The following is a 6,000-nucleotide window of genomic DNA, read 5'->3' as shown; positions in this document are numbered from 1 at the left end:
TGTCGCCCAGGCTGGAGTGCAGTGGCGCGATCTCGGCTCACTGCAAGCTCCACCTCCCGGGTTCACGCCATTCTCCCGCCTCAGCCTCCGAGTAGCTGGGACTACAGGCGCCCGCCACCACGCCCGGCTAGTTTTTTGTATTTTTAGTAGAGACGGGGTTTCACCATGTTAGCCAGGATGGTCTCGATCTCCTGACCTCGTGATCCACCCGCCTCGGCCTCCCAAAGTGCTGGGATTACAGGCTTGAGCCACCGCGCCCGGCCCAGACATAATCTTAGAAGAGGTGACATAACTCTCCCCCAAAAACCCATTTCCAATCTCTGCTAATGAAGAGTAAATGAAAAAAGATGCTTGGGCAATTTTTACTGTTTCTCTGTGTCTGACTTTTTCTGACAAATATTTATAATGTGCTCAATTTTAAGACAATAACCAAAATATTGCTAATTTTGACTCAACATTATAGATATGTTTTTATAACGTAGAAATTGTTTCATTTTCTTGTTGTTTAAACTTTTTATATAAACTTATTTTTAATGAATTTTTCTCTAGTTGATACGTTTTTTTCTTAAATCTCTTATGTGCCTCAAAATATGTTAAGCATTGTGATGATATTAAATTCTACTTGTGGGGCAAATAAGCTACATCATAAATAAAAATCACATGAAAATAACATAAAATACACAAATCTAGTCAGAATGCACAGGAACTTGAAAAGGGAAAGATCTTGCTAGAAGTTAAAAAGAATACTTTTTAATGAATAATCCTAATAAGGTTCATTATTATGTCCCCACATAGCACATGACACTTGGTAAGTATTCAAAAAATATTTATTGAATGAGTAAAGCAGTTTGGGGACTGGGTAATATTATTTACATAATGTATCATATACACTGGAACTTGAATATAAGGATTATATAATGAGGCATTTTACCACCCACAGCTATATGGGGATTGCCTTCTGCTGATAAAGACAATAGATTCCAGACCAGTATCAGCGACATCTTCTAGGATCATTCTGATGACAAATTCTGGTCAATCAGAAGGACTAATGAGCATGATCATAGGACTGCAGAAGTTCAAACAATGTCTCAGATTAATGTGCTGTCTTAGAACCCTTGAAGAATTTTAAGGATGACACAGATGGACTGATTAGAGAGCAGAAAAAAAGTAACATGTCTAGCATTCAGTATATAAAATTCCATGACATTACAATATATATTTCTCAACTTTTTTTCTTTTGAACACATTCTTTTCTCTTTTTCTTTCTTATCCTGTTTCCATATTTTTTCCCACCACCCCCATCTCATTTACACAAGTAAAACCAGTATTTGAAATTCTAGAATTTGAAAACAACTTCTCTGACAGTAAAGTGAATGCTACTTAGAAAAGTATAATCAAGGCATTTTTTGTTCTGGCCTAACTGAAGATAAGAAAAATATTCCATGCAGTAAAAGTAGTTTTGTCGGCTCAAAGTTTGGGGAATGACATTTATCCAAAGGCCAAATGTCCCATCTTCAGAGCAGAGGCATCATACAGCTATGGCCTCATCATAGAATGCAGACCATCTGGAAAAGTGGCCACTCACCACACCCTTAAGGCCCTCCCTGACAGAGAGAGAGCACGCATAATGCTAGATTGCTGTTTCACAGCTGCTGGCTCCAGATATTCCCCAATAGAATTCTTTAATTAGTTGGCTCTCTCTAGCCTATTCCCCACAGAGGATGAAACAAACAAACAAAAAAGATGCAAAAGACTAGCACCTGCAGGCTTCATGTGCTAAGACTGAATAAAACATAGGCACTGAGAGAGTCCTCAAAGCACATGAGGATGAAATAATGCAGCCAGGAAGCTTAACAGAGAGTCTGCCAATAGGAAGAGTTTCCAGTGGCTTAAGTGTTTGGACAGTTAAATTATGACTGAGGAAATATTAGAATAAAATGTGTATTTAACTCCCACTGCAGGGTTGACCTGACACACCAAAAACTGACTTGTGTTGAGGAGAGCAGAGTAGAAGTAATTCTATCAGGTCAGTTTGGGTAATTTTAATTTTCTCTTTGAACAATTATCTTCAGACAAGTGACTTGCTCTACCATAATTAAACTGAACTTAAATTCCCTGTAATCCCAGCACTTTGAGAGGCCAAGGTAGGCGGATCACCTGAGGTCAGGAGTTCAAGACCAGCCTGGCCAACATGGTGAAACCCCGTCTCTACTAAATATACAAAATCACCCAGGTGTGGTGGCACATGCCTGTAATTCCAGCTACTCAGAAGGCTGAGGCAGGAGAATCTTTTGAACCGGTGAGGCAGAGGTTGCAGTGAGCCGAGATCACACCACTGCATTCTGGCCTGGGTGACAGAGAGAGATAGTCTTAAAAAAAAAAAAAAAAAAAAAAATTCAAGGTCGAACATTAGATTTATCTTTATTTTCAATGAATTATCCACTTGAGTCCAGGAGTTTGAGACCAGCCTGGGCAACATAGCGAGACCCATCCCTACAAAAAATTTAAAAATTATCCAAGCATCGTGGTGTTCACTGTGGTCCCAGCTACTCAGGAGGCTGAGGTGGGAGGATCACTTGAGCCTGAGAGGTTGGGGCTGCAGTGACCTGAGATCATGCTACTGCACTCCAGCCTGGGTGACACAGTGAGACCCTGTTTAAAAACACACACACACACACACACACACGTACAAATACGTAATCTCCATTAGTAGTAGTAGTAGAAATGTTTTTAATTTCTGTTATAGGATGTCAGAAAATATTCATTATGACATTAATTTCATTATTTAAAAATATAGTTTTATAATCAACTACATTTAATAAATAACACAATTTTTAAAAATGAGAAAAAGAGTATAAAAACAATTTCTTTTTTTTACCATTTTAAGAATTTAGTTTAATACTGTTATGCACATTCAAATTAATTTGTAAGCAATCTCCAATTAATAATTGCTTAAAATATTGCTTTAATATTTTAAGCAAGTTCTTAAAATATTAAAATATACGTATACACAAAGATTCTAAGATTGTAATTTTTGAGAACCCTCAAAAGTTTGGAGCCTTTTAAATTTTTACAGTATGTTCTATTTTTGTCTTACATGTACTTCTTGCTCAAATTATACAAAAATTTGTTCTTTGTTTTTACAAATACTGGCTGGTGAATCATATGGTGATATACTGGGATTTGAACATTACCTTATTTTTTTCTATTCCTCCGATAAGCACTCTAACAAGCAGCAAAGTGGTCAAATGTAAAACACTTAAACGAAGAAGAAAATTCTGGAAAAGGAACACCCTGGGTCGTTTATTTCTGAATAACTGAGGGTTGGTGTACGTTCATTACATTTTCTGAGTGGTCTACAGGGACTCTTTTGTCTTTGCGTACACTAAGCCCACTGTTTGAAATGCTCTCTAGTTTTAGGGAAACTCCACTGGTTAAATAAAAATACAAGCTGATTTCTCAGTTCATATAACAAAAATAATGTGTGCTGTCCCAGGTTCAGGTGTTCTGGGTTTTTTAAAAATATGCAGTAAATTTGATAATTAACTTTTGGATAAGAAAGCATGCAGGATATAGAACACACTTCAGGAAGAAAAAAAGGACGTGTGGTGTTAGCTGAATGGGAAGGCTGCCCAGAACATGTCCCCTGCTATAAGATTAGTTTGGGAATTAGGGATTTACAGTGCTTACCCCCATCTAGAGAAGACTTGGCAATATTCCTTAGGACTGCAAAGATAAATTGGTGGGAGTGAAAGAAATAAGTAAAGGCCAGGAGCTGCTGGAAAGCAGCCTTTCCTGTCACTAAGCCGTGATGTTGTAAAGAGTTCTGAAGTCAACTTTGAGATCCTAGCCTGGGCAGAGAAAGTTTCTACATGGTAACAGCAACAACAACTGGCCAGTTGTCTCCCCACATGGGCAGGGTGAGAAACATACTATAAAGCTCCACTACCGAAGTGGAAGTGGATTGAACCTAAGGGATGGTGGGGTCATCCACTCAGCTTCTTGCCGAAGATCTCCATGGCGTATCTTCTCACATAGTGTCCTGCTTCCGGAGGAGTCTTGAGAATAAGGCTGGATGATGATGACGACGAGAATGAATAAGGATGGTGAAATCTGGAATGGTCTAGTTGTCAATATTTTAATGTAGCCAACATAGGTAATTTACTGTTGGTCACCTTTCTTTCTTCCTTATTCCACTGTTTTCAGTTCTCTTCATTCATGCTTTCTTTATTTTCTTCCTCTTCTCTTTTAACTTCCTGTCCTCCTTTATCTCTTTCCCTCTCCCACCTCCTATAGCCTAGAAAAGGTTCAGCCAGCCAAAACAGCCTGAATTTCCTCAAGCCAAAGACATTCCTTTTGTAGTGCTTCTCTTGGAAATATAAGAAAAGGAAACGAAAACGAAAATAAAGACTCAAACTCCCAGACTACATAGTTGCCAGTTTGATCGCGGCTCTCCTGACTGCCAACCTCCTCAGTTTGCTGTTTCTCACCACTCAGAAACGTAGATTTCAGTCTTCTGGGATTTCTTCTTCTTCTTCTTCTTCTTCTTCTTCTTCTTCTTCTTCTTCTTCTTCTGCTTCTGCTTCTGCTTCTGCTTCTGCTTCTGCTTCTGCTTCTGCTTCTGCTTCTGCTTCTGCTTCTTCCTCTTCCTCTTCCTCTTCCTCTTCTTCTTTCTGACATCATAGCTGAAGTGTAAAGGAAATTTGTGTCTTGTCAAGCAATAAATGCAGGGATCGTATCTGCTTATACTGAAAAATACAGCATGCTACTGAAGGAAAAATCTATTAAATGCTTTATAAATGTTCAGTGCAAAGATTTCTATGGATATATATATTTTTAATTTTCCAGGTAACATCATTCATATGGAAATAGTTTATATTGAAGTCATTGTTGATCACAATAGACTCTTTTAAAAGTATTATCTTTGGTATATTTAAGTCAGGTGTTTCTCTGGCTCAAGAATTGAACTACCTTGCAATGAAATATATATAATGTCAGCCTGGGATTGAGTCCTGGACTCTGGTCATCTTCCTTCAGTCAACTCAATATGTAATTTCAGTGAGTTTTAAACCCTATAACCTCTCAGTGCTAAATGTCAAAGAAGGCACAGACAGACCTCATACACTGATACCTGGAATAGGCCCAATGGCCCAATGACAAATAGGACTGGATTTGTGTGACTATGGCACAGCATGAATTTCCTTAGATGCAAGCAAGAGGAAATTATGAGAGCTGATGTGCCCTCCGCCAACTCCTACCACTAAAAACAGGATAAAAGGCAGATCTGTGTTAAAATATCTCATCTTCAGCTCTTCACCCCATATAGGGTTGCCAGATAAAATAGAGGCTGTCCAGATACATTTGAATTTTATATAAACAGTGATGGATATTTAGTATAATTTGTCCCATGCAGTATTTGGTCCATACTTATGCTAAAAATGTTATTTATTGGAAAATCAAATTTAACTTGACATCTCGTATTTTTTTCTTTACTAAATCTGGCTATCCTACAATTCTCTCAACTATTCCCTTATCCTACTTTGCTGTCTTTGCATTTATCATACTGTCTGGTATAACTGTTTATTCAGTTTTTACTAGGTTATTGTCTATGTTCCAGCACTGAAATATTAGCTCTATGGAAGTGAAAATGTTTCCATTTTATCTCTTGATGGAACTGTAACACCTAAAACAATGTCAGCACATAGTAACTGCTCAATAAATGTTGAATTAATTTATTGAATGAATGAATGAATGAAACATCTATATCAAAACCATGTTGCTGGTCCATCTATTCTGCAAAAAGTTCATATGGATAATTAAATCTACAATATTTACTGTTTGTCTTTACTTTTGATTTCTTCTTTTTCTCATCAGATTGCAAACTTTTCAAAGATATGAATGATGCTAATATTTACATATTGAGTACTTACTATGTGCCACCATTCTGAGTCATGCACACTTAATACTCACAAAAACCTTATGAAATAAGTACAATGTTTA

Source organism: Theropithecus gelada, chromosome 5, assembly GCF_003255815.1.
Source record: "Theropithecus gelada isolate Dixy chromosome 5, Tgel_1.0, whole genome shotgun sequence".
Lineage (NCBI taxonomy): Eukaryota > Metazoa > Chordata > Mammalia > Primates > Cercopithecidae > Theropithecus > Theropithecus gelada.
This window is presented reverse-complemented; position numbering follows the sequence as displayed.